Consider the following 15,176-nt stretch of genomic DNA (forward strand, 5'->3'; position numbering starts at 1 on the left):
ACCCGAACCTGCTATTTATAGAAGGATTTTTTGGTATTTACTACCTTAAAAATACACCACTTTTGTATTTACTACCTTATGAAAATTTTATTTTAAATTACTACCTTTAAGTTCCATTTTTTTTGTATTCACTACCATTTTATAATTTTCTCATTTTAAAATTGAGATATCTCTTTCGTTTCTTAATCATTTTAAGTGATTCAAAGCCCATTCTTCTCATTTATATGTAAGGATTCCATAGGGATCTTAACTTTTAACATTTCGTAAAAGTTTAAACAAATTAAATATTATTTTTAAAATTTTAAAATATTTATGAATTATCAAACGAATTTATTTGAAATGACATTCTCAATGAAATCCCTATAGAAAAAGGAAAATAATGAACTTCGAATCACTTTAAACGATTAAGAAACGAAAGAGATATCTTAATTTTAAAATGAGAAAACTGTAAAGTGGTAGTAAATAAAAAAAATCTGGAAGTTTAAGATAGTAATTTAAAATAAAAATTTCATAAGGTAGTAAATACAAAAGTGGTGTATTTTAAAGGTAGTAAATACCAAAATTTCCTTTATAGAAACCTGCTAAAAATAGTAACTGCCATAATAGGTAGTTGTTAATAGTGGCAATTCATAAAAGATAGAAACCTGTCAGAATTAGGTGTTGCACTCCAACATAAATCCTAAAAGAGATAGAATTTGCAAGAGGAATCCTATTCCTAGTATAATTCGAAAATAAGAGTTACGTATTAATTAAAATCCTAACGAACCTAGAGTTCGTAACGGGCCTAGACGCATTCCGTCATAAAGTTAATACGCAGTAAAAGACTCGGATAAATCTTAAACACTCCGGATTCTAAGAGTCCAAATCTGACAAAGAACTCGGCCCAAACATCATTTTCAACGCCCAGCCCTGGGCGCTGTAATTGCCTAGATCCCATTTTCAACGCCCAGAGCTGGGCGCCGAAATCTTTAACGCCTAGCCCTGGGCGCTGAAAATACCTGGGACGTGTTCTTTCCTAATTCTTCGTGGATTAGAGCTCTACAATTCTATCTTTCCACGAACTCTTCCCTATAAATACAACCCCAAATTTGACGTGAACACGACACAATGATTATTCTGAGTATTGACTCCAACCCCTAAGCCTAAGCCTCACGTTGCGAAATTGATCACGCGTTCTGTCGCAATCGATCCAAAAATCGAACAGAACGTATCCTGTCCCGTATTCTGAGATTCGTTAAATAAAAGGAGAAATAGCAAAGTCAAAGTGGTTAGTTTTCTGAGAACCGTGACGCACCTCTCAAGGGTGCGTCGTAATGTGTCCCTTTTCCATGATTTAATTGCTTTCCTCGCCCTTTTATGAACTGTTAAAATAATTGAATCTGATTGTTCTATCACACCTAATAAAGATAATATTTTTGGGAAATTGGATTATCATGTTAGGTCCCTTAATACAATCTAAATCAGATAATCGCGATCGATCTAGTATTATATGCTGCATATTGTTAAAATCAACTTAAATTAGTTTAATAGTTAACGCATGTCCCTTAAATTATTTATGCTGAGCTAGTAAGGATATCCTGCATCTGGAGTTATCGACGAGCGAATACTCCTCTCGGTAGTTACAGTCCCCCGAACGCTCAATCTCTACCCTGTGGGTGTACGTTGAGAGATCCGCACACCAGGGATCACACGGGAACCTACGGCCGTCGTGGTCAAGCATAATTGCACTCCATTTATGTCACGATAACCGTTAAAAACTGAATGGCGACTCCTATATTACTAGTCAATTCGGTGTAAACTCACAGGAAATCCAATTACACTTGATTTGACAAAAAGAAGCGTCACACCCACGAGGGACGAGGTCACGCATTAGCCTCGTTCTTTTTCGACCCCCTCACAGTGGCTACTCCACTGGGGATAGTGAAGGAAATACTCGTGCTTGTAGGTAATCAAAATAGCCGAAGGGTGAAACGATCCTACCCCGCGTTTATTTCCCCATCAAGTTGGGACGACCTGAAAATCAGCATATTAATGTGAACGGACAGAACCGCATAACGAATCTTGGCTCCCTTGGGATGTTTCATCTCGGGAGTTGGGACTAAGGATACCCATCGCCAATCGGGGGGTGCATACGCTTCGAATGTTGTCCACTCGGCACTTTCGCTAGTAGTACACCTGTCCCAAACCCAATCGCTCGTCCATTAGGTCCCTCTCATTGGTGCATGCCCCCTTGGCTTACATCGTGATTGGCCTCTTGGGCGAAATTCGTCTGTTGAAGGCACTACCTCGACTGGGGCATGTGTTGGATCTGCGATAGAAGCGGTACCAAGGCAGGCGCAAATACTACCCATAGAAGCCTATCATAAACTACATGACATATTATTATTGCCTCATGATGTAATGTTAGTTATGTGTAGCGAAATGTATGATTGTGTGTGACAAACAATATTAGAAAACCAACGACCTTAAAAATTGCCCAAACATTCATAAACCAATTGGCCAAAGAGTTATACCAAAATACGTGTTCCGCAAACCCGAACGATCGCCGCAAAAATAAGCGACGCTCGGGGTGGCCCGTAACGAATCCCACAAACGCCGCACAACGCGTAAAGGACGTTATTAGGCAAACACGAAAAATCAAAGTCGCAAAAACAAAAAGTAGATGCAAAAAGAAAACGAGAACCAGCCAGGGACGCATTTTCAACGCCCCTGGCTGGGCGCCAAAATTTCTCACGCCCTAAGTTGGGCGCTGAAGTTGCTGCCTGGCCTTTTGGTCAGGCACAACAGCCTCGGTGCCCGCGCATAAAGTATACGTAGCAGTAAAAGAAAATTCGTGAAAATTGCTGCGAGGGCGTATGAAAAGGCACTCGATTCTAAAAGCGACTTGTAGAAAATAAAATAACTCTTTGTGTCGTTGTTAGGCCTCCTATGACGACAATGTTCGGCTCCAAAACCGAGCACGCTGATTGAAATAACCTTGAATGTCACATGGGCAAAGTATTCAAAAAATGATGTTCGAATAAAGTCTTCAAGAAAAAAATAATGTTCAAATAAAAAGTAAATAAATCTGAGTCTAGACTAGGCTATGCCAAAGTACAATCCAAGTCCTAAGTCTTAGTTGTCTTATCCATAGAATCGGTCCTAATGCTTGGTGTCGTTCTGCAAGTTAAAAGGTTAAACCATATTGAGTCTCCATTTCTAACATTTAAATCAATAAGCACCCATATGTAATTCTCATTCCCTGCTAAGAATCTACGGCCTCAATACGCTCTCTCACCAATAAAAAGAATATATTATAGTATTTGCAAAATGGAAATAGTCACATTCTGAAAATCATTCCCCCATAGTCGCACAACCCCCAAAGTGAGCCTAAGGTGTCAATACCGTTAGCAAAAAATTTAATGGCCTCAAGGCTTATGATCACATTGGGTCAAGACTATCATAGTCCTCTCGAGCCACTCGCTCCTTGAAATACTACTAAGTACGGACTAAAAGATTTTCAATGAATGCAACATGACCAACCATGAAAAAACCCAAATCGGCATACCATAAGGCTACCATTGGGGTAAAGCAATACACACTAAGAGGGAAGCCGCACTAATGATTCTAGTCTTGCAAAAATAAAAATTCGATCTCCCCAACTAACTACCTTGCCAACATTAAGCAAAATGGCGCATGACAAATGAACACCCAAGTGTCAACCAACAAAAGTTATGGTCCAATTAACCTAAATCTGAAAGTTGCTTGGTCAAGTATTATACGCTTACGCCACGTCATTATTTTGAGTCTAGGCCACCACCTTGTATTCATACACGGGTTACAATCAGAAAAATTTATGAAAGTTCGAGCCTAAATCACAACTTCCAATTAAATCCCGAAAATTGGAATCTGAAAAGAAGAAAAATAAATTATTTTCGATGTAATTCTTTCGTTAAATTTCAATAAGGTAAAAGCAACATTTTGAATCTACGCTATTTGCACATTTTAAGAAACGACTAAATACGCTTGCAAAGTAAGACAATTTAAGGTCCACCCTAGGCCTACTAAAATTAAAGGTCCACCCTAGGCCTACTAAAATTAAAGGTCCCCTATAGGCCTACCAAACGAGGCTCACTCAGTCTCACCTCGTGACTCAAAGACCACAACCATCTACCTTTTAGCCCAAATAAAAAGGGGGGGAATCCCAAGCAAAAAAGAAAAAAAGAGAAAGAAAAAAGGGAGAGCGAAAAGAGCGAGCCATGAAGTACTTAGCCCGTACATCCCAAAGTGCGAAATTTACCCAAGGAAACGAAGGGAAAAGAATTGAGTCAATCAATCCAAATCATGCCACAAAAACTACATAAAGTTCTGCGATGTCTACCCTTTCCAATCCTTATGTTCTTAGACGCCTTCGCTCTGGGGCCCCTGTTCAGCTCATTTAACCCATCCATGTTCTCATTGCCATATCCCAAGAAACCATTACCTCGACTCTTGTTCTTGAACTTATTGTCAACTCCAAACCACGTACGGCCATTGACACGTGCATCATACCCATTATTTCCAAGGCCCAAACCTGCTCTTACACCATCATTAGCATAATGACCATATAACTTGTTTGGATACATCCTGTTGATATACCCTTGAGCCGTCCCCATGCTACTCATTGGCCTTGGTTGATGTAAACTCATGACACTAGATTGAGGCTGCAAATTGTGAGTCCTAGCAGATATAATCCTCATGCTTGACCAATACCTATACAAATTATCCTATCTCATTCAACCCGTCTTTCAATAAAAAAGGAAGACAAATGAAAAGTACAAAAAAATAATAAATAATAAAAAAGCAAACTTTGCAAAGCGCCTTTAAAAGTTCGTCTAAAAAGAAAAAGAAGCATTTAGCGCACCAAAAAAGATCCGCCCAGAAATCATTTTCAACGCCCACAGCTGGGCGCCGAAATCTTTAACGGCCCAGCCTGGGCGCTGGATCTCTCTGCTTGCCAAATTTTGTCCAGAAGTGCTCGTCATTTTATCCGCACATGCACGGAAAAATAACGAAAACTTGGAGGGGTACAACACGTATTCAGATATACGTACCAAAAAACACATGAAAAGATATACGAAAAGATTTTTGTGCAAATACATGTACTTAAAAAATAAAACAAAAGCTGGCTTACGGCAAAGCAGCAGATTAAAATAATAATGAACTTCACTTATCTCATCCTATTTCAAACATTACGATTCCACCTCAGAACGTACTTGTTTAAAATCGGCATTCTAAAAAACTATTTTCTGGCTAAGAACTACGCAAGACCTGATTCCAAATTAAATCTATTTAAGGCGGATAAGTAGGCAATCCATGATTCGGTCTAACCAATTTGCAAAAATATTAAAGCCTATAGAAAAACAAGAATAAAAAATAGAAGTCCCTTATTGAAATTTAATTACTTGCAACCCAAGTCGAAAGAAAAAGTCAAAGGAAGAATCCAAGTCACCAAAATGCCAAAACGAGCACACATCGAAAAATAATAAGGGCACGTACCCTTGCCAGAAGGAGCACTCACACTCCTAGGCACTTAGCCAAGACTCAAAAGATCGCTTTGCCTCAATTGAATGGGGGCTAGCGCAAGCGTCCATGACCTCTAAAGTACTCGATTTGACCCTCCCTAAAGCGAACTAACTCACTTAAAGACCTTCTTTCACCACTAGACATAGTCGTTCGCTTAAAGACCTTCTTTCACCACTAGACACAGTCATAATCGCCAACAAGTAGTAAATGCAGTAAGCTTGCAATAAAGAGGATTGTTCTACGGCATCGCCCCATCGTTCCTTCGAACTCAGGGCACCCGTTCATGGTAATTCAAATGCTTGCAAATCCCCTTTGAAAAAAATCAGACATTGTCAATAGGACTTGGCGCTTAACCAAGGCTCACCCTACTCAGACATATGACACGAGCATCTAAAATCGAAATCTAAAAGCATCGTTAATGGGAAGACATAATAGCAACTGGGGGCTAAAAAAAATATTGAAATGAAAGAGCTAGGGAAAGAACTAAGTATACCTTAACCTTTTGTGCAGACATACACCAAGTAAATCTAAGTCAATTTGAAAACGGTTTATATTCCCGCAATTCTGGAAAAGATGGCCCTAAAACCCCAAAGCATGTGCCACACGGGCACAAGTAATATCTTAACGCCTGCACCCTGGCTTCCAGCAAATCCTTAGACAACATTCCAAAAAACGTAACAGTATTTTGATTCACTCATGTAATCCTGTACGAACCCTTCTATAAGTCAACCTACTTAGGACACCTCGGGATTGTACACAGTAGGACTCGGATTTCAAACAATTTTCAAAGACATCTTCGAACATAATAAAGAATCGTTGGTTTAATCTAAGTATGCGTTTATCTCGACGTTGCAAGTGAGTCAAAAAGATTTCTAAATATGATTATGGATAAAGAAAGGCACCTAGATTTTGGTCAAGGCACACTTCAACATATGACTACCTTGACCATGGCAATGTCGCACAATACGACATTTACAAGTGAAGTAGCAGATCACTACTCGAACATACCTCGCACTAAACGAGTCTGGTTCAAACTATTCATGATTCATGTCATCATGAATGCATAAAAACGTATGCAAGGCATTATAGCACCAAGCCAATCCCGTAGCTACAGTTGGAGGCTTGAGAAAAACACTCTAAAAGTGCTCGAAATGACGATTTTATCGCAAATTCTCGACGCTAATGCTATACACACGTCATAGGGGCACAATCCTAAGGTCAATCGTGTAAAACGAACCTTAGAATGACTACAACCCCTCCCAAATTCTAAGCACTACTTAGAAGATATAACGCGAGTCACCAAAACTCCGATCAAACTACCGCACATAACGCTCGCCCTACAAGCACCCGTTACACAGTCTACGTCGTTCCAAAGCAAAAGCAAAAGAAAAATCAAGGATAAAAAAAACTGTCAAATTCTGCCCGGAACTCATTTTCAACGCCCAGAGCTAGGCGCCGATGTCTTTAACGCCCCAGCCTGGGCGCTGATTCTCTCGGCTGCCAAGTTTTGCCCAGATATAAAAACAAGAAAGAAACATCCATGAATCCTCGCATCGAACGAAGTAATAAGCCGTGCACACTCACGCAGAAGGTGCTACACTTGCTCGAGCACCTGAACGAGGCGTGATGAAGTACTCGAATGCAAAAATAATAATGATATCCCAACACCTGGAGAAATGTTCTAATACATGCGGTTAGGCCACACAAGCCTACGTCGCACCATAAGTTCAACCATCCCACGGTACAAGTCCAAAAAAAAAAAAAAAGAGAGTAAGGCATATTGCACTAATGCGGGCACGACCAAAGAGCATGTGTAAAAGAGGCAAAGACTACTTATCGCCTAAATTCAAAATGCAAGCCCCACGACTCCTACAATAAGGATTAAAGGTAGCGAAATATTATCTACCATGGAAGGGATAGCTCGCCCCTACACGAGCGGAACCCCAAGGCATCTTTCTCGAAAGAACCTACAAAAATCATACGCCAAAAGGAAGCATCCCAACATGCACACTATGGGGCTCCAAGCTACGAAACAACCATAGCAAAATAAAAAAAAAATCTCGAAACAAATGTTTGAACAATCGAAAGGACACGATGTTTGAGCCCACTTCATGAATGGGCCTGAACCCTACCAAAGATTCTAAGCAAACTATTCAAAATCAGTCATTGCTCAAAAAAAAATTGATTCAAGCAAACTGATTAATGGACCGCACGCAACGGCCATTCTATGAACGCTCGTTCTCACATACATATCATCATTCTAAGTATCGAACATTCACGAACGCGTTCAAAAGGAAAAATATACAACAACAAGAGCGGTCAAAGTCTTACGTCTCAAGGTATGTTCCTCGGGCCATATAGACTCGCCTAACTATTGCAATAACTGTACGCCTTAAGAGCAACAGTTCCTTAAAATAATCGCCCCAAAGCGACAAGCACCGTAGTCCACCAATCGGCTACGACTTCTTGAGAAAATCATCACGTTCTAAAAATAAAGAAAAACAAAAGAGAAGAGAATACATAGAATTTCCAAGTGAAATAAACGAATGAACAAGAGGCCAACTGTGTCATCAAAAGACCAGCCCAAACAACATTTTCAACGCCCAACCTAGGGCGTGAATTATTTCAATGCCCAGGCCTGGGCGCCGAAAATGATCCCAGACCCGAAAGAAGCCCTGACTGCTATAGGGCCATGCCGTATCCATTCGACTTGAAAATTGCCGATTTCATTACTGAAAGTCGCACTCCACGAATTCATCAAAGTAGCATACCACTTCAAAGATCGCTCGCACTTACGAGCACGATCCCCAAACACGATCAAGGACATTACAAAATGCATATCCCCAAGGAACCTCTTTAACAAGAAATGACCGTCAAGCACGAATGCTTGGGGGCTCGAAAGAAAATATATATTTCAAAAGAGAGTATGCAAAGTTAAAACAATATTCCCAGACTACGTTGTACGAAGTCCCGTGGTTGGATAACCTCAAAAGATAAAACCGGATTACGACCTCAAGACAAAGGTCGCCGTTGATACTTATACATAGTCCCCTAATCAAGGACCCAAGTAGTGGCAAAATTGAGCTGTAAAGACTAGCTCAAGACCATGAAAGATGATGACCAAGAGACAATGGTCCGTCTAAGCACGTTGTCAACCCACGTTCATGTTGTAACTGAATCCGAGCATCCCTCGAAAGAATTCGCTCCTACAAGAATGAATAAAAAGAAATTCTCAAGAGAAATCACAAGAAAAAAATGAAATAGGGACTTGTCCACCTCAATCAGGCAAGACCGCGGCACGCGAATCCCAAATCAAAAGACGAATTCAGGTTCGCTCACCTCCAGCGAGCGGGGCGTCCACCCTTAGCGGACAGGGCTCGCCCACCTTCAGCGGGCGGGGTCTGCGTCACTAGCCGTGCAGGTCCTCAGTTTTGGAAACATAAAATCTTAAAAAAAAAAAAACAGGCTCGCCATCTTTAGCCGGCGGGGTCTGCGTCACTAACCGCGCAGGTCCTTAGTTACTTCAGCAATAACTTTTTCTGGATTTCCCTTTCTTTAAAGGATTGGTTTTCCGTTTTTACAAAAAAGAACGATGTGAGTAGCTTTCCTTTTTTTTAAAGGATTGGTTTTCTGTTTTTCCAAAAAAGAACGATGTGAGTAGCTTTCCCTTTCTTTAAAGGATTGGTTTTCCTTTTTTGCAAAAAAAGAACGATGTGAGTAGTTTTCCCTTTTTTTAAAGGATTGGTTTTCCGTTTTTCCAAAAAAAAAAAAAAACGATGTGAATAGTTTTCCCTTTTTTAATAAAGGGTTGGTTTTCCGTTTTTCCAAAAAAGAACGATGTGAGTAGTTTTCCTTTTTTCCAAAAATTAAAGGATTGGTTTTCCGTTTTTCCAAAAAAGAACGATGTGCTGGATTTTCCTTCGTTTTACGTCCCATACAAACAAGGGGGTTTTCTCGTTTAGCTAACCTTGAAAATGAGAATCTTTAAAAACATTTTTACCTCGTGATTGGGCTTGGCCAGGCCCAATTACACTTTATAGCTTTGATTTCGAAACATCTGTAGCTACTCCCATTGACAAAGTGAGGGAGTTTCTACGCCTCTTTAGATACTTCAAATGACAAAGTGAGGGAGTTTGTATACTATCCGTTGACAAATCCCAATGACACGTGAGGGATATGTCGACACTTCAAGTGATGACCCTTAAGTAAAATGATATCACTCGGGGGCTCGTGAGACCCTCGCAAAACGAGTCACATACACTATGGCTTGTGTGACGCACTTCGTCCAGTACTTTGACCATCTTCTCATCCCGAGACTCTGTCAAAGTGGGGGCTAACTGTAGACACCTACTTTTGTCCCCATTCCCGAAAGGGAAGTTTCGATGATGAGAACATAATTCTCCACTTGGCAACGCATCTCCTATAAAATAACGAATCTCGATCACCCTTTTCATTTCACCCAAACCTGCTATTTATAGAAACCTGCTAAAAATAGTAACTTCCATAATAGGTAGTTGTTAAAAGTGGCAAGTCATAAAAGATAGAAACCTGTCAGAATTAGGTGTTGCACTCCAACATAAATCCTAAAAGAGATAGAATTTGCAAGAGGAATCCTATTCCTAGTATAATTCGAAAATAAGAGTTACGTATTAATTAAAATCTTAACTAACCTAGAGTTCGTAACGGGCCCAGACGCATTCCGTCATAAAGTTAATACGCACTAAAAGACTCGGATAAGTCTCAAACACTCCGGATTCTAAGAGTCCAAATCTGACAAAGAACTCGGCCCAAACATCATTTTCAACGCCCAGCCCTGGGCGCTGTAATTGCGTGGATCCCATTTTCAACGCCCAGAGCTGGGCGCCGAAATCTTTAACGCCCAGCCCTGGGCGCTGAAAATACCTGGGACGTGTTCTTTCCTAATTCTTCGTGGATTAGAGCTCTACAATTCTATCTTTCCACGAACTCTTCCCTATAAATACAGCCCCAAATTCGACGTGAACACGACACAATGATTATTCTGAGTATTGACTCCAACCCCTAAGCCTAAGCCTCACGATGCGAAATTGATCACGGGTTCTGTCGCAATCGATCCAAAAATCGAACAGAACGTATCCTGTCCCGTATCTTGAGATTCTTTAAATAAAAGGAGAAATAGCAAAGTCAAAGTGGTTAGTTTTCTGAGAACCCTGACGCACCTCTCAAGGGTGCGTCGTAATGTGTCCCTTTTCCATGATTTAATTGCTTTCCTCGCCCTTTTATGAACTGTTAAACTAATTGAATCTGATTGTTCTATCACGCCTAATAAAGATAATATTTTTGGGAAATTGGATTATCATGCTAGGTCCCTTAATACAATCTAAATCAGATAATCGCGATCGATCTAGTATTATATGCTGCATATTGGTAAATTCAACTCAGATTAGTTTAATAGTTAACACATGTCCCTTCAATTATTTATGCTGAGCTAGTAAGGATATCCTGCCTCTGGAGTTATCGACGAGCGAATACTCCTCTCGGTAGTTACAGTCCCCCGAACCCTCAATCTCTACCCTGCGGGTGTACGTTGAGAGATCCCCACACCAGGGATCACAAGGGAACCTACGACCGTCGTGGTCAAACATAATTGCACTCCCTTTATGTCACGATAACCGGGTTTTGTCAGTTTTTCTCATTGTCGTTAAAAACTGAATGGAGACTCCTATATTACTAGTCAATTGGGTGTAAACTCACAGGAAATCCAATTACACTTGATTTGATAAAAAGAAGCGTCACACCCATGAGGGACGAGGTCACGCATTAGCCTCGTGCTTTTTCGACCCCTTCACAATGGGCGAAAATGCAGAAGTCCATTATGTTGGAGTGACATTATTGAAACCGTCGTACTAGGTCCCCAAATGATAGAGGACACTGTGAACCAGGTTAGGACTATTCACTAGAGGAAAAATCCTTATAGGTGGCTTATCAAAGGTTGCTCTTATAAAACAAGTGCAACCTTTAAGAAATAAAAAATTAAAAAAAATAATAATAATTAAAATCTCAAATCGTTCCCTCCAAACACGCGCATCCTTTAATAGGAACTAACAAAAACATAGTACCGTGTAAACTCTCTCCCTGCAAACTTCACAGCTCTCCCCTCCTTCTGAGGCCACCGGCGAAACCACCGGCGAGGATAAGATGGCTTTGAAATCTCGGAATTCATCCCGCGTTCACCACCGTCCCACTATCTTCCAATGGAGATCCACTTGGGTTCAACTATCACCAAATAGCAATCGCGTTTCTCACCACCACCACCACTATCCGTTTTTTTTCGAATTTAAGTGAATTTATGCACTCCGGAGGTATATCTCTATTCAATTTAAGATTCGGCTTATTCAATTTTTGTAAAATTGAATTAACTATTTTCCCCCAAATTTTAGGGTTTTGGCTCCATTTTAATACTAGATTAGTTTAGCTCGAACTCTTGTTTGTATTATAAAATTTCTGAAATGAGTAGAGCAATCTCATTATGCGGTGAGTAATTATTGCAAGCAATCACTAAGCTATTACATTGTGCTGAATTAGCTCTTACATTCATAAACTTGATGATATCGTGTGTTTTTCTTGTTTTTCAATGAAATTGATTGTGATTTGTTGTCATTTTTCAATGGAATTGTTCGTTGCTTCTTTTAAAGCATTAATTGTACTTAATGAGATGCAACCCAATAAACAAGCTGTTTTAGAAAGTGAAGCTCTGATGCACACGAGTGAAGTGAAAATTTTGGTTATTTTATAACTCTGATGTGATTTGTATGCCTTGCATTTCAAGTCCTAAATTAACAGGTTAATCTTAGATGAATTGACAGCACGATCTGATAATGCGGGAAAAAGCTTCAATATGGAGGAATCTGTAATATGATTAACCGTCTTGCTTGAACAATGTATTAACTGTACTCAGTCTGGCCTTATCGTTATTGAACTTCATCCTTCTACATCATATATTATGGTAAATGGCAAAGTCCATCTAGTTATCAATTATCCATGCTCAGATCCTATATTTTCTAGCCAGATGAGCTGTGGCTTAAAGAGTTGGACTCTGAGAACGCTACTAGAACTATCATTATTGGACTCTGATTAGCTGGACATTTTCTCACTAAAAGCACGGCCTTCCTGTTGAGTCTATTGCAGGCAAATGGCATGCAAGCATATTTTGTCACTTTGATCACTTATCTTGGGCTTTGGTGGTGAGTAATTTTTTTCGATCTCACTTTTTCAAGCTTCTCAAATCAGCAGTTCAGAGTTGATACTACCTACTCTTGCTCTTCCGAATTGCCCGTTATATCTCCCAGCAACGAGTGGCCTAAAATCTACCACTTTAAAAATTCTGTTTCAAACAAGTAGATAACTTTATATCTAACTTTTGTTGTAAGTTGAGATGCAAGTCATATTGATTTGTATTCAAATCCTGTATTTTGATGGTTTCTATATAGTACCGAAGAGTAAAGAAAACTTTTTATTTAATGTTTAAACAAAGGAAAAAACGTTGGTCATATATTATATAATTATACTGCCTGACACAAATGGTGTTCAAACTTCTTCATTTAATTTTGTTTGCAGTTAGTGGCTCTATTATTTCAGTAGTTCACGTTTGGGCGCATCAATGTGCAATGTTTGAAATTTGCTACGCAAGCTAGGGCTTCCTCACAACAACAGTAGACTAATAAAGTTTGTTCTCGCAATCTTGTCCATGTTGTCTAGAGATTTTGTTTGTATGTCACTTGTTTTGTTGTTTGCTATATTTCTTGGTAACTTACTTGTATGTATGTTCATTTTGCTAAGAGAGAGGGAAATATTAAGAAAATTTTTTCTTTATTACTGGAACTTATAAAAGGTTTGACATGTCATGATTAAATTATACTTCGTATTTTACTTGGAAGATATGTTATTCCTTGTTTGTTTTGCTGCCCTCTTAAGTTGGATGCGTAATATGACTAGTTTAGAAAGGGAACTTCTTATGCCATCTGACTCAGTTTGTAGTTTGTGTATGGTCTTTCTCTTAGCTGCTTGTTTGGATAGCTATTAATGCATGGCAGTAATATGCATCACATTTTATCCACCTGTTCGTTTTCTTGATTTGCTTTCAGGTCTGGTATCTTCAATCCAGCGATTGTTTATGATCATTTGGGAGAGATATATTCAACATTGATATTTGGAAGCTTCATCTTTTGCATCTTATTGTACATAAAAGTATGATATCTTAAACTCTTAAAGTATCCAGTTGACATTTTTCTGTTTTCTGATTATACATGGTCTTTACTCTTTAATAACAGATTGCTGGTTCACATGTAGGGGCATGTTGCACCATCTTCATCTGATTCCGGTTCTTGTGGAAACTTCATAATTGATTTCTATTGGGTGAGCTTCACTGATCTATTATGACATCTGTTGTTGTTTTCGCATCTTTGCCTGTTCTTGTATAATCATGGTTCACTTGATGTGATGACTGGAAACACATTATAAATGCCATTGGAGTGGATAATATTCGTTATACACATAAATGTATCTTTACTATTATCTTGAAATTGAATGTTGAAACTAATAACGCTAAGGAACCTTAGCTCCCTTAGAAAACTCCATTCCAGGATTAATCTGACAAGGACTATAAACTTAACGTTCCTTACTGAGAAATTCCATGTCTATGGGCTGTGAGTATGGAATTATAGACGGATTTAAATATAGGGACATCGCTATTTTACCCCATACCCCTATATAAAAAGAGAAAAAGTAATTTTGATTTCTGACATAACCTAGAGGATACTCTGTTGAACAAAATTAAGAAGAATCTCAGAATTAAAAAGAGAAAAAGTAATTTTTTTATGCATGCTCTACTTTCTTACATCTTAGTATCCACTTTTCATGTGTGTTTTACATGATGCTTTGAATTTTATCCTTGGTGAGCAAAATTGGAAAGGTTATCCTGTTTAGGAAGATGCTATTAATCTAGTCACTCTTTATTACCAAAAAAAAATTAAAAATCCTCTTTAGCAAGATGTATGCCTCACTGATTTTTGTGATTGCAATTTTCTAGGGCATGGAGTTATATCCAAGAATTGGTAAGAACTTCGACATAAAAGTTTTCACGAACTGCCGATTTGGGATGATGTCTTGGGCAGTTCTGGCCTTGACATACTGTATTAAGCAGGTAATATTTCTGAGAGTATTTCCAATCTGAATGTCAACTACGTCCGTGCTAATTTTGTATGAATTTCCAAACAAAAGATGTGGTTTAGAACACAAAAGTTAACTTTCTTGAAATGTTGAGCACTCCATTGTTGCTTGTTGTGTTGCTGGGTTTAAGGTTCATGCAGAGTATACCCCGATAACAGACCGGGACCCTAGAACAGGTTTAAGGTTCTATTTGATTTGACAAAAAACACTTTTCCCGAAAATGATTTTCCCATTTTCCTTTCTTTCTTTTGTTCATGGATGTGGAAAACAACGTACTTAAGGTGGAACACCTATATCGACCCAAATGACCAATAGACGTATATAACGAACTTGAAATGAGTCTTATAAATATATAACTAATCATATGAATCATGAAAAACGTTTAGAATGTGGAAATAGGTTCATTTGTTGGTGGTTAGGATCGA

The 15,176-nt window shown here is 39.0% G+C and overlaps 1 pseudogene; it reads left to right on the top strand.

Moving 5' to 3' along the window:
- Positions 1–14,950, top strand: part of LOC110780943 (ribosomal protein S4, mitochondrial-like) — a 126,096-nt pseudogene extending 111,146 nt beyond the window's left edge.
- Positions 14,951–15,176: the final 226 nt, after the last annotated feature.

Source organism: Spinacia oleracea, chromosome 5, assembly GCF_020520425.1.
Source record: "Spinacia oleracea cultivar Varoflay chromosome 5, BTI_SOV_V1, whole genome shotgun sequence".
Lineage (NCBI taxonomy): Eukaryota > Viridiplantae > Streptophyta > Magnoliopsida > Caryophyllales > Amaranthaceae > Spinacia > Spinacia oleracea.